At 40.7% G+C, this 23685-nt stretch overlaps 1 pseudogene; it reads left to right on the top strand.

The window, feature by feature from the left end:
• Nucleotides 1-22816: 22816 nt before the first annotated feature.
• On the top strand, nt 22817-23398 carry LOC144240873 (mitochondrial import inner membrane translocase subunit TIM14-like; annotated as a pseudogene).
• Nucleotides 23399-23685: the final 287 nt, after the last annotated feature.

Genomic DNA, 23685 nt, shown 5'->3' with positions numbered 1-23685 from the left:
ATAACAAAAAGAATTGTGCGTGTTCAGTAAAGTGTTGTGGAATGATAATTTGCACTGATGGTGCATTAACCAATTCAAGCAGGCTTACTAATGACAAGCTTCGAGAGGAAAATAAGGGTCTGGCTCAGTTAGAATAATGATTAATTCGCAACTGCAATTAACACTTCAGAAGGTCTCAGTAGAGAAGCTAGCTGTATGTGTGGTGGTGATGTAATCAGACTGTTTTACTTCCGGGTTGAGCTGCATCAGTGATGTTGGACACAGGGTCCTGAATCTCTACTTTTAAAAAAAGAAAAGGCAAGGTTTTTTGGAACTAAGATTGACACAAAGATTTGCTTTTATGATATAACTTAATAGGTATTTTTGTACAGAACTGGGATCCTGCCTCCGACATCAAACATACTACCATTTCTCTTTTGATTCTTCAGGAAACAAAAGAGACACGGGGATCCATAAACCATAACTTCTACTTCAGGCTCTCTCTCTGATCTTCTGTATGATTGCAGAGCACTTCATGAAAATAGCTGCAATGTCTGAATTCAAATTTGGTTTTTAATGTGCGTTCAAAGGCCAGGAACCCAGGAACGTGCAGGTGTTACTGAAATGACTGGTGTGTGACTAACAATGTTTCCACATTAGGCACAGATAAAGGACGAGCCTTTGGTATATGATTACAGCAGCTCTTCACAGGGTCTGTGTCTGCAGTTTGCCTCTGGGAGTCAATAGGGAGCACGCTTATGAGTCTGATTGCCTTCTCTGCCCTCCATCACATTGCTTGCCACACACACTGGATCACAATCTGTCCTCAGGGCTGACTACCAAGTGGCTAAATTAAACATCCATAGCAACTAAATTAGATCACCACCAGGCACAGTAATCAATTGTTTGGTAACCGGTGGCCATGGTGGCAAAATCCACCAATTGGTCAAATTTTGGCTGATTTGTTGAAGCTGGCAGCAGCTTCTGGTTTGGTGAGGGGCAGTGTGGGATGTGGAATAGGGTTATTAAAGAATCAGCCTAAACTGGGTTAGAATTTTTACTGCGCCTCCTATCAACTGGATTGGATTGTTTCTTGATCTCTTTGACCTTGAATTTCCTTATCTATAAAATGAGAGGTAAGAAAGCCTACTTTGAGGACTGTTGCAACCATTCCAGATAACATATATAAAATTCTATCACAGAGCCCTGCATGCAGTAGGCACTCAGTAACAGGTAGCTGGTTTCTGAGAACGCATCAGTCCATTCTCCCATTTGGGTCAGATGATACCTTCCATATACACAATTTTCATGTTGCCTTTTTCTATTTGCAGTCTGCTATGTAAATACCCCTTCCTGGTCCATCAGCTGTCATACAAATGATCCTTCCTATCCTTGCCTGGTTTTTTCCTGGCCTGAAAAGTTCTCTTCTTTTGCCTCTGTTTATCCAAATTGTTACCATTTTTTGTTTGTTTATTTTGTTTTTTAAACCCAGCCCAAGCTCTAATTCCTTCTTTAGGGGAAGGCTGACTTATTTACCACTCTCTTTGGTAATGGTACCTGTAGTCAGTTTGCTCTAAGTCACATCAGGATTTCTTTTTCTTTTTTTTAGTATTTTTTCATGTTTATTTATTTATTTTGAGAGAGGGAGAGAGAAAGGGGGAAGGGGCAGACAGAGAGGGAGAAAGAAAATCCCAAGCAGGCTCTGGGTTATCAGTGCAGATAATGCAGCTCCATCTTAAGACCCTGAGATCATGACCTGAGATGAAATCAAGAGGAAGAGGCTTAACCAACTGAGCCACCCAGGCAACCCTCAGTCATCTCAGGATTTCTCAGGTGCTAACCTTTTCACCAACAGATGGTTAAGTTCCTTGATGCAAGGATGGTATTACAAACTTTCTACCATGGTGCTCAGTATAAAGCTAACCACATTAATTGGTTCTCACATTTTGGTTTAGAGATACAGCATTATCACCCTCAAGTTGATTTTACTTCATGACTAAGTACCTGTAATATTCATATTTTTGTTGGACCCCAGACACAGCTTCGAATGAAACAGAAGTCAAATTGGTTTTAAAATCTTAGAATTCAACTAGAATCACAGAAACACCACTTTCAAGCTGTAAGTGTCCTACAAATTCATCTCAATCTGACCCCTGTAATTTTATAGTTGAGAAAACTAAAGACCAGAGAGATGAAATGACTTGTCCACCACAGCCAGTTCATGTGGGATCCAAAAGGACAAACTGAGTTTCTGATCTCTAGACAGTGACACAAGAAGCAGTCAATTCCAGGAATGTCTAGGACTGAGAGGTACACACAATTAAGTGGGTACTTGTAAAAGTTAATTGACTGTGTCAACTTGACAGGGCCATGCGCTGCCCAGATACCTGGTTAAATATTATATGGAAGGATGGATTGGAAGGTGTTTCTGAATGAGATTTAATATTTGAATTGGTAGAGTGAGTAAAGCAACTTGCCCTGCCCCATGCGGGTAGGTTTCATCCAATCTGTTGAAGGCCTGAACAGAACAGATGGAGACAGAGAGAATTTATTCTCTGCCTGTCTTCAGGCTGGGATGCTGGTCTTCTACTGACTTAGGGCTCAGGTGTGGGAGGAAACTTGTACCATTAGCCTCTTGGTTCTCAGGCCTTGGGATTCCGACTGGAACCGTACCATCCATTCTCCTGGGTCTTCAGCTTGCTGACCAATCTTTAGACTTCTCAGCCTCCATAACCACATGAGCCAGTCCCTTATTTATAAGAAATCATACATATATATATGCATATATATGATAAATTGATATATACACATATATGAATGACTCATTGTGTGTTTTCTACAGGGCTACATAAGCCATCTAAATCTCAGTCCTTCAGTTGTAAAAGAGAAAAAAGGAAATGGGACTAGACACACATGGCTTGTCCCTCACCAGATTGCTATCAGATTTTAAGCAGATAAAGGATATAAAGGCATTTCACACATAAAAAGTAGTATTAAGATGTCAGCTTCTCTGGGTGACTTTTAAAATATCACAAGAAGGCCACACATAAATGCTGTCGGCTTCCCAGGCTAGCATCTTTACAAGAGAACTTAGAAAACCAGTAGATGGATACTTTACTGAGGAAGGATTTTGTGAAGTAGTTTCTTCTAATTAAGCAGCAACTGCAGTTTGTTTCTGTTCCTGATAAAAATCAGAGTTGTGGGGCTAAAAAGTATTCTGGTAGCTTGCTTGTTCATCTATTTTCCTTCAGCAGGAGCACCTTGAAGCCATCTCAGGACTTAAATGATGAAAGAAAGGAAGGAAGGAAGAAAGGAAGGAAGGAAGGAAGGAAGAAAGAAAGAAAGAAAGAAAGAAAGAAAGAAAGAAAGAAAGAAAGAAAGAAAGAAAGAAAGAAGGAAAGAAAGAAAGAGGGGCAGCCGGGTGGCTCAGTCGGTTGAACGTCCGACTTCGGCTCGGGTCATGATCTCACGGTTCGTGGGTTCGAGCCCTGCATCGGGCTCTGTGCTGACTGCCAGCTCGGAGCCTGGAGCCTGTTTCGGATTCTGTATCTCCTTCTCTCTGACCCTCCCCGGCTCATGCTGTCTCTCTCTCTCTCTCAGAAATAAATAAAACATTAAAAAAAAAAAGAAACAAAGAAAAGCCTTCTCTTTAAAAAAAAAAAGAAAGAAAGAAAGAAGGAAGGAAGGAAAGAAAGAAAGGAAGGAAGAGAGGAAATCAGGGCTTTTTGCTTATAGTAGACTTTCTTTGTCATGGGGAGGAAAAAAACCTCCTAATTTTTGGGACATTTGCCTAACTGCATAGATAAGCTTATAGAAAGGACTGGTGGTAAGTCTTCTGTTAGGGTTTTCCTTGTTATCTTAAAGGGATAAGATATTTATTTTTATTTTTATTTTTTTAAAAGGAGATAGAAGTTGATTGAATAAACCACAAGGGAGCAGTGGGCAGGATAGTGGAGAAGAGGCTGTCTGAAAGATATTTTTATAGTATTGGTTTTCAGTCTGTTTTTTGATATTCTAAGGCATCTTCAAAATCTCTAAACCAATTACTTTTTATCTACTTTATGGTTAAAAAATAAGAAGAGCTCACAGAGTATTTTTAGCAAAAGCATATGATTGAAGGGTCTCAAAGCCAAAGAACTCATTGTTTGATTCCAAGAATACTAAGGGTTACAGACCAATATTGTCTGAATTAAGATATACAAGAAGGAATGCAAAACAGAAACAACAGGCTGCAGAGAGCACCAGACCAAAGTCAGAGTTTTAGGAAGGGGTGAGCTAAGATCTACTTAGCTACTGTGACTGATAGAAGTATAGAGTAGGTGAAGTTTCCCCAGTTGTAGATAATTTCTCAGTTCTAGCTATACATTGAACCACCTAGGGAGATTTTTAAAAAATTATGACATCAGTCCATCACCCCTTAGACTCTGATTTAATTGGCCTGAGAGCCCAAGCACCACTGGGTGTGTGTGTGTGTATATATTGTTCTGTTTTAAAGTTTCTCAGTTGATTTTACTGTGTAGCCAGCATCAAGAACCACAGGTCTAGGTTATCATAGCTATGTGTTTAACAGCTATAACTAGGGTCAACCCTTCTCTAGACCAATCCCATACCCAGACAGTAACTCTAACTAAATAAGTTACTATATGGGTGTTGACTGCACCCTGACCTAAGTATCACTCTTGTACCTGGGCAAGCAGGACCCTGAAGCTGGGTGCGTACTTCATCTTTGTCTTTTCTTTGTAGTATCTTCCTCAAAATTTTCTAGTCTCCATTCAGTGTATGGAACCCAAGACTAGACCAGGATTTGTGTGGATCCTCATCTCCATTTCTATTTGGGGCACTTCTCAGCACCATGCCCCCCAACCCTTCCTACTCAACCAGAGGGGTTGGCCAGATGCCTCAAAGAGCTCTGGTATCTGTACTTTGGAGTCACCTTGGAAGCCCATGAATGGCTCTAGTTCCAAGAAGACAGATAGTAAACATATGGCCCCACTGGCCACCAGGCACCTCTCTCCCTTGCAATCATGTGAAATTGGGTCACTAGAATGGCGCTGACACACTGATACCAAGTGACTCAAATTGGGCCATGTACCCAGGAGTGGTCCTGCCCAAGAGAATCTTAACTCATTCCCTTGAAATAAATCCATGTATCTTCCCAATTTTCCTTATTATAGTTCCTTATAGTTTCTCCTTTCGCCAGCTTCCCCCAAACCAAATTCCTTCTGGTACCTCATTATCTGCAGAGTCTGGATTTCTTGCCTCTCAATCCCAGTGTCCTCATGACTGAGGCACTAAAGCAGCTGATAACTATTTTGAATGCCAACTGTATGCAAAGATCTTCCAGGTATTGGTGATTTAAGTTCCATTGATTGCCTGTCTTGAGCCCTAGATACCCAGGATTCTGGATTCAGCATAAACAATTGTCTAATGATATTTCAATACTTCTTTCTCCCCTCCCACCCCTTTGACCTCCTTCTCCCATGTAAGCTGATGTCCCAAATTCAGTCTTGAACACAAGTCCCCTGCCCTTGTTTCCCAATGTTCAGACTTGCGGGCTTAACAGTGAATCTACTTGCATTCTTGTCCTGGCCTCTAGTCTACACTGATTGTCTCTATTGAAGACCATAATTATGTCCAATGCTGTAAAATTCTTGGTAGAGCAAGAATAAGCATCATGACGTGGACCCTTCTAGGTTTCCCAAAGCAGGCAGTAAAGGAAAAAATGAAATAACTGGGTTTTTTTTTTAACTGAAATAACTGATATTTGCTGAAGCTATGGCCCAAAATAGTGATAATAGCAGGTAACATTTATTAGTCATTTACTCAAAAATAATTTCTGACACACACACACGTGCGCGCGCGCACACACACACACACACTTTAGATTTTACTGAATGCTTATCATAGTCCACATACAACAACTCCATGAGTTGGGCATTTTGTCATCTTTATTTTTCAGATGAGGAAGCTAAGGCAAAGAGAAGCTGAATAATTTGTCCACAGTCAAATTAGTAGTAGAGCTGAAGCAAGACACCAGACTGTCTAACCTAACACAGAGGCCTGTCTGTGCTCACCTCACAACACTACCTCCTGATGAGTTTTATTTGAAAAAGGCAACTTTTCTAACACCTATACTGAATAAGCTGCATATTTGAAGGATGGTGTTTTCCTTTTCTATTTAAATATGCAAATCCATCGGGTCAGTGAGGATTCTCTGTCAAGAGTCTAGCAATATATGCAGAAAAAATTGAGAATGAATTGTGTACTTAACTAAGAAAATTTCTGATAAACATTAGTTTTTATTATTATACAGAGATGTTTAAAGTAGACATCAATAATTTATTTTTATTTTAAATATGAAACTCATCTGTGTGTCAGATGTTTTACTGTTCTGATAATTGATGTCTATTTAAGATGAGGCTCTCAACCACCATCCTGGCACACTTCCTTCTGACAGAGAAATTTAAGAATGATGCAGAAGGCTGACATCTTCCTTCTGCCCTTATACTCTTTTCCCCCATGTTACCAGCCCACTTAAACTTGAAGTTAATCAAAATGTATCTACTCCTTAAGATCAAGTAGCAATGGAAAAAGTGACTTATTTTTCCAAGTCTGAAAGCCTGACATGTATCTTTCCAACCAGGGGTAGCTCATCTGGTCTAAGGCAAACTCCCTCTGTGATTTATTTTTGTAATTTAAGGATTTCTGAGAATTCCCATTACTGAATAATCAGGAGTTTGTTACTTTTCCAAGTTAAGAAATTCCGTAGTGGAGGCTTTAAACAGTCTGGAGGAGAAGAGTTTTGCTAAAGAATAAAACACTGTGGTAGACTGTAGATGATGTCATTTGTTCAATAACATGAATCAGCATAAGAATCACCTTGGACACAGTACAGAGAAGGAAAAAATTGAGCTATTTTCTTCATTTAAGAACACTGTAGCAACAGGACCATAACCTCTTTATGGCTGATACCTAATGGTTGAACCAAGTATATAAATATGCAAGTTGATTATTTCTAAATGAATATGTAATGTTATTCTATTACTATGATGATGCTTATTACTATGCTATTTTATTTTTATTTTTTTAATGTTTAAAAAAATTTTTTTATGTTTTATTTATTTCTGAGAGAGAGAGAGAGAGAGACAGCATGAGCAAGAGAGGGTCAGAGAGAGAGGGAGACACAGAATCTGAAACAGGCTCCATGCTCTGAGCTATCTGTCAGCACAGAGCCTGACGTGGGACTCAAACCCATGAACCGTGAGATCATAACCCGAGCTGAAGTGGGACTCTTAACCAACTTAGCCACCCAGACACCCCAATTTTTTTAATTGTTTTTATTTATTTTTGAGAGAGAGGGAGAGAGAGAATGGAGGGGGGAAGGGCAGAGGGTGAGGGAGACAGAAAATTCAAAGTGAGCTCTGCACTGATAGCAGGAACCCAACTCGTGAACCTTGAGATCATGACCAGAGCTGAGGTTGGAGGCTCAACCCACTGAGCCACCCAGGTGCCCCTGCTATTTTATTATTTTTGATGTAAATGTAAATTTATTATATAAATGTTTCAAGAAATCCAGTGGATATTTTCTTAAAGCATTTTTGATGGGTCTATCATTTGAGAAGGATGATTTTATACACTTCCAGGCTCTGGCCAACATTGATTGATAGGCTGACAACAATTGAAATACTACTTTGGTGTGGTTGCTAAGCAAGACTCCTGGTTCTAAAAGCAAATGCACTCTGTGTCTCTTACTGCCCTCTATTGGCTGGAGCAAGACGTGCTGACTTGAGTGGAATTCTATACTCCTAGCCAAAAGATCTGATTCTAGCAATAGATGTATAAGGCACTTCATTCAGGTTACCCTCCAGAACACTATGGTCTTAAGATTTGACACTAACATTACTTGGCACCTACCACGGAGTGTGGTGGTGTGTGAAAACGCCGAAAATATTTTTAGGGATGAACCCAGAGCAAAACACCTGTAGATGCTTCATTTCGTTTGACAACCCCCTAGTCTTACAAATAGATAGTAGAAGCTAAATTCTACACAAATTTGAGTTCAAAGTTTGTGTTTGTCTCACATTACCATGCTGCTTCTCCTTCATATCATTAGGCAGGTGTGAGGTCCCTTCACCACCACATTATTTCTTCTGCCCAGAATGCTTTCACTTTCCTAAGTTAAAGAAATAACTTGATAACTACTCATCTTCCATAATGGGATGCCATTAAGTATTTTTTAACATTGGTAAAACTAGAAATGAGGGATTATTTCTAGGTGACAATCAGGAAAATAGAGGGAAGAATAGTTAAAAATGGTAACCTAATGAAGTGGAGCAAGAAATAGGGCAAGAAGGGAGACAAGAGTCTTTTACTTCAATTTTAAACTCTCTTGTAGGGGCTCCTGGGGGGCTCAGTCGGTTAAGCACCTGACTTCAGCTCAGGTCATGACCTCACGGTTTGTGGGTTCAAGCCCCGCATCAGGCTCTGTGCTGACAGCTCAGAGACTGGAGCCTGCTTCAGATTCTGTGTCTCCCCCTCTCTGCCCTTCCCCCACTCGTGCTCTGTTTCTCTCTGTCTCAATAACAAATAAAACATTTTAAAAACCCTCTCTTGTATTGTTTAATTTTTGTATGTGTGTGTATCAATTTTGTAATTGTCTTTCATAAGTAGTGTTGTTCAGAGACACCTGAAGAATCATTTCTGTGCCTGGGGAATGGTAAGGTGTTGTAGTATGTATATTAGTTAGGATAATCTAGCTGCTGTAATAAATTAACCCCCAAATGTATAATGGCCCAAACACCATGGAAGGTTATTCTCTCTCTCAGAGCAAGAAAGTTCCAGGTAAGTGAGGCAGCCTGGGAGAATGGGAGGAGGGGGAGGAAGAGACGCTGTGTCACACACATTCAAGGACCCAACTGGCAGAGGCTCTGCTATCTTCACCATCTGGTTTCAAAGGTCACCTGAGAATCCACAGCAAACCAACAGAAGGGAAAAGAACATGGACAGGTACATATGGGAGGTTATTTATGGGCCAGGCCTTGGTAGGGTGCACATTACTTCTGCTCACATTCCACTGGTTGGAATTCAGTCTGTTGGCCACACCTAACTGCAAGGGAGGCTGGGACATACGGGCCAGCCGAATACCCAGGAAGAAGAGAGTGTGGATTTTTGGTTAGCAGATAGCAGTTCTGTCACAGAAGATCACCATATTTACCTCTAAGGTTCTTGCTTCTGAGGACCCACAGTCATGTCTAATGATACTAGGATAAAACCTTTCTCCCCAAAGGGAGGATGTAGAAGATGGTTTGGGTACATCTCCTCAGCCCACCTCTGATTTCAGCTGAAGTTGAACAGTTCTCACACTCATTGCCAGTGTCCTATATTGCGTGCCCTTGGAACTCTCAGCGATTCTGCCTCTGGGGTTTTTCTGAAGCCACAAGAGTTCCTTTATCCTTTGTTCAGAACAGCCCAAAAGTACAGGGGAATTAACTCTCTGGGGGGAAAACTTAACCAATGGTGGGTAGAGTAGGCGGATTCTAAGGAACTTACTACATGGGTTTTCAGAAAGTTTCCAGTGGAGTCGAGCTCCAGTCACTTGGTGGTAACTTAGGCGACTAATAAGCCACTTACTGATGTTTTCCTCCTGTGACACTCTGCTTGCTCCTCATTCCTGCCTCAGGTCATCTTCCAATTGAACTACCTGAACCCAAGTCCTTGTCCAAGGCTCTGCTTTGTGGAAGAATGACCCAAACTAAGACAGAAGAGTTAAATGGTCTCCCCGTATTCTCAAGAGAGGGAACTCTAGAAATTTAGGAACCTACCCTGAGGAAAAACTGGGAAAGGACTTCAGAATTTTAGGCTAGAATCTGTAGAAGGTATTGCTGGTGTAGCTTGGAGGTGTACATAACAGATACCTGGCTTAACTCCCAAACACTTGGTAACATTCACAGTGGGAATTGTACAGCTGACAGAATAAGGCCCCTTTGGGGACTGTGAGAGCCACCGTCTATGTGATTTGTTTGCAAGAAACAGAAACCCTTTCAAGGTAGCTTAAGAAAAGNCACTGAGTGTTATGTGGAAACTAATTTGACAATAAACTATTTGAAAAAAAAAAAGAAAAAAAAAAGGAAAGAGTTCCATTATAAGAATTTAAGGGACTTCCAAGGAACTCAATGCGGGAAGTATAGTCAGGCCATATGGTAACTGGAAATCATTGAGGCGCTATTTCTCTGGCTTTCTGGGATAGTGTATTCTCTTAGCTCAGTTGTACGTCGACTTCAGTCTCTAAAGTCTAGCTTCTGGGCAAGGCTTTTAGTTTCTGCTACTCCATAGTATCATATTTCACATGGCTTTGTATCAGGTATGCACCAACCATAGCTAAAATACTGTATAACCATAACCTAGTGCCTACCTCTGCAACTTGGGCTTGGTGTGTGTGAGGATTGGAGAAATGAAAGTCAAACTAGAAAAAGAAGTTGGCTGTGGCAGAGAAACTGAGGTGGATGCAGTTTTGAGGCGGAAACTTTGGGCCAGAGGGACCTCAGCAGAAGGGATCAATTTTCTTCATTAAAGGCCAGAGCAAGTTAGAAAGGGACCTGGAGAAGGTTTGAGTGTAAATGTCTAAGATAGAAGCCAAGATTAAGGCTAGAGCTGGATAGGGGCACCTAACTATCTCAGTCAGTAGAGCATGTGACTTTTTGATCTTGGGGTTGTGAGTTCAACCCCCACATTGGGTGTAGAGATTACTTGAAAAAATACTTAAAAAAAAAAAAAAAGGCTAGATCTGGAGAATGAAAGAACTGAAGTGAGTTATGGCACAAGTGTTAGAGAGCAGTGGTGCCAAGCCAAGACGTATGTGTCTAGAGCTACAAGTGATAGAATGCCCAAGTGTATGTGGCTTAAACAATAAGAATATTTAATTATGTCACATATGAAACCTGGAGATGGGTCATTCCAGAAATGGATAATAAAGGAGCTTGAAGGGGCACCTGGGTCACTCAGTTGGTTAAGTGTCCAACTCTTGATTTCAGTTTAGATCCATGATCTAGCAGTTCGTGAGATCAAACTCCATAAGGTTTGCTTGGGATTCTCTCTCTCACTCTCTCCTGTGCCTCTTCCTCTCACTCTCTGTCTCTCTCTCAAAATAAATAAATAAACTTTTTTTTTTTTTTAAAGGAGCTTGAAGGTGTCAGGGCTCTGGGTTGGCTTCTCAGTCATCCTCTGGATATTACTCTAAAACCTCAGTACCATGTATCACGTGCTCCCATGCACAAGGCAGAGGGGTTTTCTCTGAAAGCTTCCCTTTTCCAGATGTCTACAGTGTATATCTCTTCAGGTACTGTTGCTTAGAACGGGTTCACGAACCTAATTGCTAATCAATTACTTGTAAAGGAAAATTTCACAACAGCAGGAACTTTACCTATTTTATTCATTGTTGCATTCTCAGAACTGAGGATATGTTTGGTACATAATAAGGACTCCATGAATAACTGCTGAATGAATGAAAGAGAGATAGAACTACCGTGATTGGCTTGGATCAATCTGCAATTCATCCCCTGAGGTGGGGGCCATAGCTCATCTTCCCTGAACATATTGATGCCCCATAATTAGTTCCCATTTGGCTTTGATCCCTGTTACACACCATGCACAAAAATTACTCTAAGATGGACTGTCCAACTAAAGAAAAATGTAAAGCAATAAAACTGCTAGAAGAAAACACAGAAAAACCTGTAAATATGATGACCTTTTGATGTGTCAACTTGACTAAGCTAAAGTCCCTAGTCATTCAATCAGACATGAATCTAGATGTTGGAATTTTACAGATGTGATTAAAGTTCAAAATCTGTTGGCTTTAAGTAAAGGAGATATCCTAGATAATATGGGTGAGACTGATTCCATCAGTGGGGGGCCTTAAGAGCATAGCTCCGACTTCTCTGATGAGGAAGAAATTCTGCCTGTGGACAACAGCTTCAGCTTCCCTATGGATTTTGAACTTGCCTAGCAAGACCCCATAGCACATAAGACAGTTCCTTACAATAAATTGCTTAATATATATCTCCTAGTGGTTCCACTGCTCTGGTTGAAACCCAACTGATATAATGACTTTAGGACAAGCACAGGTTCCTTAACCAGGTTTCAGAAACCACTACTGTAAAAGAAAAAAACTTGATAAATTGTACTTCATTAAAAGATTCCATTAAGGGGATCCTTGGGTGGCTCGGTGGGCTGAGTGTCTGACTTCGGTTCAGGTCAAGATCTCACAGTTCAGGATTTCAACCCTTGCATCAGGCTCACTGCTGTCAGAGCCTGCTTCAGATACTCTGTCCTCACTGACCCTCCTCTGCTGATGCTCTCTCAAAAATAATAAATAAACATTAAAAAAAAAGATGCCATTAAAGGAATAAAAAGACAAATTACACACTGGGAGAAGATATTCACAATTTGTATTTCTGACAGAAGACGTATGTTGGAAATATATAAATAACTCCTACAAATCAATAAGAAAAAAATGAACAGCCCAACTAAAAGTGGACATACAACTTGAACAGCCACTTCACAAAATAAGATAATAAAACATCCAATATGCATGTGAAAAAGTGCTCAGTAATATTACTCTTTAGGGAAATGCAAATTTAAAACCACTGTGAAATACTGCCAGACCCCAACCAGAATGACTAAATTAAGAGGACTTACAGTGCCAAATGATGGCAAGGATGCGGAAGAACTGAGATCCATATACATGGCTGGTGGGAGTGTAAACTGTTGTAACTCCTCATAAGCCAATTTGATAGTTTCTGTTAGAGCTAAACATTGCCAACCCTAAGACAGCAATTCCAGTTCTAGGAATTTCCTCAAGAGAAATGAATACCTGTGCCCACAAAGAAAGTGCATAAGAATGGCCATCACAGCTTTCTGTGTATTAGCCAACGTGGAAACAACTCAATTCCAATCAACAGAAGAAATAGATAAATAAGTTGTGGTATGTGCATGAAATAAAATACTACATAGCAATTTAAAAACAAGAGAACAGACTACTAGTACATGAAACAACATGATGGATCTCATAAATATTAAACTGAGTGAAAGAAGCCAAATTTAAGAGAATACATACTGTATGCTTCCACTTAGGCAAAGTTTAAGGACGGTAAAAACTAGTCAATAATGATAGAAATGAGAATAGTGATTACCTCCCTATGGTTTAGGGCTGCAAACTGGGAAGAAGGAAGAAGGAAGAAGGAAAGTACTGGGAATTTTCCACATCTTGATCTGTGTAGTGGTGACACAAGTGTATGCGTGTACAATAATGCATCGAGCTATGAATTCAGGATTGGTGCTTTTGGCGTATATGTGTTATCCCTCTGTAAAAGTTACAAGAAAAAAAAAACCCACTGGGGTTCTATTCCCAAGGAACTGTTGGGTAAGCAATGAATACACCCACTCTGGGCAGTCTGAGAACAGAGGTTGCTGGTCTTTCTACAGTATCTCACATGCATTCCTCAGTGAGCCTTCAAAAAGGAAGGGTTTCAGGAGTCCTCTCCCAGGACATCCACCTGGGAGGCTGGCTGGTGGATCTGGAGTTCTGGGAGCTCAGAGTCCCAGTTAATATTCCTCTGACTCTTACTTGGGTTGGTGCAGTGGTGTATAAAAGGAATGCAGAAGGATCAGATTGGATTTTTTCAAATTTAAACCAGTGCCTAAAATCCAATTTCATGAACATTGTGGGAGGCCTGGGTTTTTGCTGTCAGACCAATAAAGGGGATAGATATGGAGATGTAATTATTTATGGTCAGCACAAATATGCACAAATCTGAGTTGATAACTGGGAAGCCTCCCCTTTCTTCCTGCTGGTATCATCCTAAGACTACACTGAAATTTACAGTTCCTAAGGTTGGTACCCAGGAACATCTCCTCATGTTTTCCATTTGGCTAGAAGGCTTAATTTAAATAAAACAGCAGGTAAAGACTCTCTGCTATCAAAATTATGCAAAGCCTGTTCTCAATTACTTCCTCCAAAATACAGAGCCATCTGTTTGTTAAACATTCCATTTAAACTTTATGCCTATCTCTTCCCTAAAATATGTCAGGCTGAGGATTTCTGGATTGATATTTTACACAAGAGTCCAAAGAGTTGAAAGAACAAATACTCCACCATTGCACCTAATGGAAAAAATTATCAAAAATAATATAAGAGGTGAAGGGGATTAAGAGTACATTCACCATGATGAGGACCAAGTAATGTAGAGAATTCTTAAGTCATTATATTGCACACCTGAAACTAATATAACTATATGTTAGTTATACTTGAATAATAATATGTATAATAGACTGTTAGAGACTTCAGGTTCTTGAAATTAAATGGACATGACTTTAAAACTTAAATAAATGAATTAAAGAGTTGATTTTGTTTCCGTTTGTTTTTAGCTTACCTCTCCTCTGGCTTTATTCCTTTACTCTGGGTAAAGATTCCTGAACACGTTACTAATTCCTAGTTACTGGTTCTTACACAAAAGCTGCATTTTAACATCTTAGCAAGAGTCCGTATTTGCCTTCTGATAGATCTATCTCCTGGCAAACCCTGCATCTATACTGAAGGGCCTAAAGCAGGAGTATATTCTTCCCCCTTCCCACACTTTCCTTTTAACTGCTCTTTGAATGATAGAAAACCATTGGATGATCTGGCTGCATTTCCTCCCTGCTGAAGACATGAACTAGGAACAGCTTTCATGTTCAGAACTGGCCTTGCCATGAGAGCATTATGCAATTTTTTTCTATGTCTGTGGTGAATGATTGGTAAAAGCTTCTTTGAAAATCTTCCATGCTAAGTCACTTTATCCATGTTCTATGATTAAAAAAACAACAACTAAGATTTAAATTTATTCAAATATTGAAGGCTCAGAAAGGGGTCCTTAAGAATAATCTTGTCTTGATTAAAGGTACTCCCTTAGTGGACCTTTGAAATGAAGGGGGTGTGGCAGATTGTATTTTACAAAACTAGCTGGAACAATATTTCTGGTCCCACGTTCTCTTCCAAACCCTGTCACTTCCCTATCAATGTCTCCTGGAATCTATATTTCCTCCTTTTGAAACTGAGCAGAACTTTGTGCATGCCTCAGGGAATAGAATGTAGTAGAAATGACAGTGCATGACCTAAAAGCCTAGGTCAAAAAAGGTAATATCACTTCCATCTCATTTTCTATTTCTCCCTCCTTCTCTCTCTTTCCATCTCTCTCTTTCTGAGCCACTGTGTAAGAAGTCCAGCTACCCTCGACCCATGCTGCTGGAGAAAATATGCGCAGAAACTAGACAGAGTTGCCCAAGGAGCCTAGATTTTCGAGCCCCAGCTGATCAAGTCTTCTGAAGCTGGTACCAGATGTGTGAGTGAAGAGGCCTTCAGATGATTCCAGCCCCAGCCACTGTCTGTAACTGCACAAGAAAAGCTGAACAAGAAAGGCCTAGTTGAGCCCAGTCAACCCCTATAACCATGAAAGATAATAACAATGGTCACTATTGTTGTAAAACACAAAGTTTTAAGATAGTTTGCTACGCAGCAATAGATAATGTAAGCAGAGGGTAGCTAGTTGTCCAAACTGAAAGTTTTGGTTAGATGCTTCAGTTTTTTGTTGTTGTTTTTGTTTTGTTTTGTTTTGAGAGAGAGCACACGTGTGCCTGCGGGCATCTGTGTGCGTGGAGGTAGTGATGGGGGGGAGGGGGGAGAAGGAGAGGGAGAGGCAATTTTAGAGAATCTTAAGCAGGCTTCACACCCAGTGCAGAGACCAACATGGGGCTCCATCTCATGACCTTGAGATCATGTTCTGAGCCGAAATCAAGAGTCAGCCATCCAGGTGCCCCTAGATGACTCACTATTCATAAAAGCTTGTAAAAAACACCTCATCTGATAACTATAGTATATGCTGCTAGTCCCTATGAACAACGTAGAACAAGGACCTTTTAAGCCTTGAGAGAAGATACAAAGTTTAAGAATCTGCTCCCAACCCCTATGAAAGGTCTGGTCAGAGAGCTGATTTTAATGGAGGATTTGTTTGAAGGACTTGAAATCCTCTGAGTTTCCTAGATATAAATATTTTTCAATTTAGCTAAAATTTTTGAAAGTTTCAGTCTTAATCCATATTTCCTTGGTCTACTATGCAATTATTTCTGTGAGTTGTACTATATAGGAGAAGCCTCAGGTTTCATGCTATAAGACACAATGTTAGAAAAGTCCTCTAGGGGCACCGGGGTGGCTCAGTTGGTTAAATGTCTGACTTTGGCTCAGGTCATGATCTCACGGTTCGTGGGTTTGAGCCCTGCATCAGGCTCTGTGCTGACAGCTCAGAGCTTGGAGCCTACTTTAAATTCTGTCTCTCTCTCTCTGCCCCCCTCCCCACTCAAGCTCTGTCTTTCTCTATCTCTCAAAAATGAATAAACATTGGGGAAAAAGAAAAAGAAAAGCCCTATAGAATTTGCTGTAAGAATATCATTGAGGATACTCATTTACCACATTGCTCAATGGCCCAGATATAAAGCCTTCATACCAGAAATTTATTTTAGAACTAAGTTCCAGGAAAACCTTGAGAAACTGAATGTTTTCCTTTTGTAGTCAAGAGAGTAATTTTTCGTCTTCATTTTTTTAATGGAAAACTCAAATCTGAATCTGTGGCTCAGATAATTACATGGAGTCCTATTGCTCACATAACTCATTCTACACCACTGACTTGTATTTGCCTAATTCATGTTTCTAATGATCCTGGCTTTATTTATTATTTATATTTTCTATTTGATCATATGTATTTTAATAAGCTTTTCCAAAGCCCTTGTGAAAGAAGACATAATAGAAATAAAATAGAAGTAAATGAATATATAAGTAAATTAACCCTCTGAGACATCACTGGATTATAAACCTCCCCCAGGCCTGGCCTAATGATTCATCCATTTACTTCACAAATACGGATTAAGCATCTACTATGATCCAGGCATTGTATTAGGGAGGGTCAGAGCTGAAAAGATTTTTTAAAAACCAGTCGTGGCCCGCAGGGAAACAGAATGCCTAAGGGGTCCAGAAATTTGGGGCCCAGTAGCAACAGGCAGCAATCTCAAATAGTGACCTCTCTGGGGTTCATCATGAAGCCAGAGCTCCTAAGCTTTTTCAGAAATAAGTCCTGGGACTGAGGAAAGGGAGGGAGGGTTTTGGAAAGATAGATAATAAATGAATACTCACCTTGGGTTTCTGGCCCGCAGCTTCAAGAGACAATCACCTCAAAGACTCCTTCCAGTTCTGGAGAAGTGGTTGGCAAACTTTGCCCCTCAGACCTGGATTACCATTTCTATGCTAACTGATTCATTTATCCTAATGAGACCAATACTTGTAACTCCTGTTTGTGACTCAGCAGCTAGTTGCACTTCTTTACGAATTCTCTTGACTCCTACTCAGGTCATCAATCTTTGTTTGTACCAGGTGGGTAAACTTTTACACCTGTCGCTCTGGACACACCAAGGTCTTCCAACTCTGCAAATTCCCAGCTTCTCCTGCCAAGCATGGCAAGAAATGTGATCTGCCTTGTCAACCTTAAACCTTCACTGTTGACCCCTCTTTATTTCTGATAGCTTTTAGGTGAATGCCTCTATTTTGCTCTCTGTCCTTTCTTGCCAGCAGGGGGCTCTGTACTCTCGTCTGCAGGAGTACTACCACTTGGGATAGTTTGCTGTCTTTTTCTTTTTTTTTTAATTTTTTTTAACGTTTATTTATTTTTGAGACACAGAGACAGAGGGGGACGGGGAGAGAGAGAGGGAGACACAGAAGCAGAAGTAGGCTCCAGACTCAGCTGTCAGCACAGAACCCAGTAGGGTTCTAACTCATGAACCACCAGACCATGACCTAAACTGAAGTCAGAAGCATAATGGAATGAGCCACTCAGGCGACCTTTTGCTGTCTTTTTCTAAGAGAGCTGCCCCACTCCATCCCAACATTGGCAAATGTGGTTACTAATCCCATTGCCATGGAATCTAGACTCCAAAGAAGATGCTTGATTTGCTAACACAAATATTTATAAATACTTTATAACTAAATAATAAATCCCTTCTGGCTTCTGGAAACTCCCAGTTCTGGGTACTTCAAAATGAAAATAAGCCTGTATTTCTATAGATCCTTATCTATGAAGTTTAGATAAACGATAGTGCTCTGAGCTAAATTTAAATAGGTAAAATTTGCTGTTTTGAAATATTCATATGCTGTCTTCCATTTACCTAATGAAAGATATGTGACCTCAGCTAATTTCCCAGGCAAATTGCTTGTCAAAATGTGTGAATACTTCTTCTGGCAAATAGCCTTCATGGCCACCATTTTTTCTTCTCACTGGGAAGGAAAAAGGAAAAAAAGATTCCCCCTTCTACATATTAAAAAACTCATTTAGGGGCACCTTTAGTAATCGTCCACATCATGAGCCACTGAGAACTCTTTGCTTAATGATAACTTGAAGAGTCACCTGAAGAAGGAAACCACATTTAGGTGATGATGGCCCCCATGACTTCAACACAAAACCCTGAAGTCATCTCTCATCAATATGGAATATTTCATCCTGCTCTAACCCTCCTTTCACACCACCTACCCTCCTTTCCCTCCAAAATTTTGGCAAAGAAATATCTACCTATAGGGACCATTCACACCAGTTTGGCTGCTGTTTTGAAGGATACGGTTTGAAAAGACCTAATTTTACATCCTCCTATACTCTGGTTTCTCTTCAGATCGTATAAATCTTTCGCCTTTTACTAATTTTACATCCTCCTGTCCACCTGGTTGTGTGTATTAGTAAGTCTTAGAGCAGTACCTCCATGATGTGCTTCTGCAGAGAATAACTAGGTCTGTCTCATAATCAAGGTACATTTTATGCACAACTCACTGCATTTCTCTACCCAGAACACATTCCTTCACAGAAACTGGTTCCACATCTGCTATTTACCCATACCTTTAAGCACCACCACTACCACTGTCCCCTGCCCCACCAGCCAAGTGGCCAGTACCTGTAGAAGCCATCGAGAGAAGCTTGCAGGAAATCTACCTATCTGCCAAAAAGCGGTATTTGTTTACTTCTAATGAACACCAAGGAAATGTATTAGGGGGAGGATGGTATCTAGTTCGTTCTCTTATGCACATATATCACCTGCTCAGCTAACAACTGAGATGACCAGCATTGGGGTTCCTCCAGCTCTTGAAAAACATTGACCTCATGGCCTACTCTTATCAGTAAGAATGCTTTGTGTTGCAAGTAATGGAAAATGGCTTAAATGATTTAGGATGATTTAAACATTAAAATGATTTAAATGATTTAAGCAACATGGGCAAATTTAGGCTCATAACTCATGTAACTCAGAGGTCCAGAGTAGCTGACTTTAAAAGAGGCTTGACACGGCCGAAAAGAGGCTTGACACGGCCGTACAAACCAAGGAGTAAGTTTCTCTCCATGTCTCCACTCAATGTTGGCTTTATTCTCTGTCTCTACACCAAGGCCCTACCGTAGTTCTAGAATCTTCTCATGATAACAAAATGACAGCAGCAGTTCCAGCACATTCCATCACACTACACCGTTCAGGCAGATGCAAGTTGTTCCTGAAAAACTGAGAGGCTTTCCTAGAAATCGCAGCAAGTGGTAGCCTGTAAACATTCCTTGGGTCTCCTCAGCTGTGACTAAAATACATGACCAACCTGACACAAATAACATCTAGGGAATGAGATTAGAGCTGATGAAAGAAATCAAGATGAGGAATGGATCAGGGGATAATGGGAACAGTGTCCATAAAACCTTCCTGTACACGTGCATTCACCTTGTCTTCCATAACTCCCTGTTCTACTAGACACCAGTGAAAGAAATCTTTGCTCATCTGACCCGATGGAATTTTTCTGTTTTCAACTCAGGTGACCACTCTCCCTGGGTTATCTCAGCCGCTGCCAGGGCCTTAAATATCTTCCATGTGAGATGCCTCTCAGAGCAGTACCTTCAGGCCAGGAACTCTCTCCCGAGTGTTAAAGAGGTATGTTCAATATGTTTTTACTCAAAAACATTTGAAACTCTTATTATTATTTTTTTTTTTTTTACAAAAGAATCTTTGTCTTTTAGAGATCCATGCTAAAATAGTTACAGAAGAAATGATATGACATCTGGGATTTGTGTCAAAGTCGTCCAGTGGGGAGAGGAAGAAATGTGGGTTGGGCTGAAACAAAATAGATGGAATGGTTGTTGTTGAAGCCAAAGGTGAGCATGCATGAAATTATTATACTATTCTTTCTACTTTTGTGTATGTTTGATAGTTTTTATAAGCACCTTTCCAGTGGTACCTCAAATTCAACATGTTTGTGAAAGTGAAGATATAGTTTTAGCCACACATAGAGACTGAAAATAATACTGGCTCTACAGGAGAAAGGATATTTCTCTTTCATGTAAAAGTCTGGTATATCACTCCATAGTGTCAGGGACCCAAATTCCTTCTACTTCATTACCCCATTATCTGTATGGTGTTCTTTTGGTCTCCATGATCTCAGATGGCTCAATATCATCACCTTTGGAGCAGCAAGAAGGAGAAGAGGAATGGAGTATGCCACTCTCTTTAAGAATGTGACCCAAGGGGCACCTGGGTGGCTCAGTTGGTTAAGCGGCCCACTCCTGATTTTGGCTCAGGTCATGATCTCACAGTTCCTGAGATTAAACCCTTGAAGTCAGGCTTCGTGTTGACAGTGTGGAGCCTTCTTGGGATTCTCTCTCTCTCTCTCTCTCTCTCTCTCAAAATAAAATAACTTAAAAAAAAAAAAAGTGCAACCCAGAAGTCACAAACATCACTCCCACTCAGATCCCATTGCCCAGGACTTCATCATATGAATAACTGACCTGCGAGCAAGGCTGGGAAATACATTCTCTTTCTGGGTGGCCATGTGCCAAGCTAAAAACTTCTAATACAAAGAAAGAAGAGAAGAGATATTGAGAGGCAACTAATAGTCTCTGGCCCATTTCTCCCACCCTGAGTCATCCAAATATCCATATACACCCTTCTTCCCACACATGATTTACTCTCTGGGGAGAAAAACCACTAAAGACCCATCCAGTTTCTACATCCAGCTCAAAGTGCACAATCTCTGATTAATTCTCAGTCCTATTTGTAAAATCTACATATAATTTCTCATGGTCTGGTAGCCTATAAACTAAAAGACAATCTGTCCTCCAACCTTCCTGTTATAAAGTGCAGAGCAGGAAGGGGGTAACCAATATACACACAAACTTTCAGAATCTATTTGAAAAAAGAGAAAATGGGAAGAAAACAGCAGCCTCTCATTCACAGCAATCATCACATCCTGCAGAGTGGTAATTGCAAAGACTCCCTACCCTGGTAGAGTAGTAAGTTCCTAGGTTATCCCATCTGGCAGTTGGTATTCTTGATGCCTGGGGGCTTGAGGGTGAGGCAGTGGAGACCTCTCTCCTGAATGCCTGTCCCTTCCTCTCCATGATCCCAGGTTTTGTCCTGTGGAGGGGGGGGAGGGGTTCTTCTTGTCCATTTGTCTTCATGGCCACATCTGAAGTAGGCTTTGCAGAATGTGCCCTACTTAGGGCTGCTTAGGTTTCAAAAGGGACTTCTGTGTATAGGCCTGGGGGCCTTTGTGCAGTAGTCAAACAGCCAAAGGTCTCCTGTAGACATGTGTTAAGTCTGAAGACTGATCTTTTATGGACATGGCATGGGAATAGACTCTTCCCTAAAGCCTCTAGAAAGAAACCACTGTTCTGCCAACACCTTGATGTTAGGCCAGTGAGGCCCATTCCAGACTTCTAATCTCCAGAAAGTTAAGATAAAAAATTTGTGTTGTTTTAAGCCACTGGGTTTGTTGTAATTTGTTACAGCAGCCATAGGAACTAATACATGCGCCTTCATGAAGCTGGGACACTACTGAACCTAAAGAAGAACCTTAGCTGGAGAGGCGGGGATGGGCATGTTGGTGACACCTCTCCTGACTCCGGGAACACACCCTCTTGTGCCATAGGGAAGTGAATGCAATAAAGCCGGCGGGAACAGCCTCCAACCAGGTATGTGACAGGCCCAGACCGCACACTCTTCATCAGATCTTTTTTTCTCCACTCTTCCATCTCTGGCATTCCAATTCCTGGCACAATTCTCTGACTTCTAATACCTGTCTCTGCCCCTCACCCTCAGTCCGGAAGATCCAGAACGCTCTTCTGCAGCTCCCTCAGTTCAGCAATCCGTGTAACTCTGTGCTTGGCCTGCTCCCTCGATTCCAGTGACACTTACAGTTTCAGGCAACAGACATCCCCCACCAGCCCAGCTGGTCCTTAAGACTCGGGGAGGCAGGGATTCAGGGAAGAGCAATGTTGTGATGGGAGGGTCATGTTACCAAAGACTTCAAATCACATCACAAATCTGACCCATTAAATACCAAAAAAATATATAAAACACTGGAAAAGTCTGTGACACCTAAAAATTGTAATAAGCTCCTCAGGTCTTATAAAAGACAAATAAACATCCTATCGGCATAGATTTCCTAAGAAGACTGACTTACGCTATGAAGAATATAATCAGCACATTAAATTCAACATTATTAATTCATGTATTTGACTTACCCAGGGCAAATATGCTAATTATATACATATTAATAATTAATTAGACATTCAATTAATGCCTTGCTGGTGACTTCCTTGTATTTATAATAACTCTGAGGGAAAATCTAGGAGATCCAAGTGTCATTAAAAATTCTTCTGGAGAGGCGTGGAATTGGTAGCTGCCGTCTTTGGGCTAGGATGAACTGGGCTCTCAGTGGAGACCAGGGAGCTGAGCCAGAGCCATGGCCATGGCCAGGTCAATGGTAGCAGCCGGAATGACCACTGCTGCTGCAGGATTTGCAGCCTGTTACCTTTTGCAAGCCATGAAACTCTAGATGGAGCCTCAAAAATAACCAAGTTTTTTTTCTTTTTCTTTTTTAATGTTTTATTTATTTTTGAGAGAGAGATAGAGACAGCGTGAGTAGGGGAGGGTCAGAGAGAGAGGGAGACACAGAATCTGAAACAGGCTCCAGGCTCTGAGTTGTCAGCACAGAGCCCGACGCCGGACTTCGACTCATGATCTGCGAGATCATGACCTGAGCTGAAGTTGGATGCTCAACCGACTGAGCCACCCAGGTGCCCCCCAAGTTTTTCAAAATCTACCAAAATCTATCTTCAGTGGTGGCTATCACAGAAGTGGGTTTGAACCCAAAATGATAAAATGAGAAGCAGCATTAGTACTAGGTGCAAACCCTACTGCCAATAAAAGGGAAATAAGTGATGCTCATCAACAAATGAAGCTTTTAAATCATTCAGGCAAGGGAGGGTCTCCTTATATGGCAGCCAAAATCAATGAAGCTGAAGATTTACTAGGTCAAGCTAAGAAATGAAGTACTTGTGGGATGAACTTTAAGTTCTTGTTAGTTTATATATACAAGTGCCAGCTTTTTATAATAAAATGCCTCAAAGCTACAAATTAAAAAATATTGAGAAATGACTATTGTTGCAGCATCTATAAGTGAAACAACTTAATATTGTAACTTAATACAACAGTATTAAGCTTAATTCAACAGTAATGAACAACTTAAATACTCAACAAGAGAGCAATAGCCAATTTAGTTACCCACAGCTATAAAATATCATTTGATCATGCAAATTTATCTTTAGAAAAAAATCT

This window comes from Crocuta crocuta, unplaced genomic scaffold (assembly GCF_008692635.1).
Source record: "Crocuta crocuta isolate KB4526 unplaced genomic scaffold, BGI_CrCroc_1.0 scaffold97, whole genome shotgun sequence".
NCBI classification, from domain to species: domain Eukaryota; kingdom Metazoa; phylum Chordata; class Mammalia; order Carnivora; family Hyaenidae; genus Crocuta; species Crocuta crocuta.
This window is presented reverse-complemented; position numbering and strand designations above follow the sequence as displayed.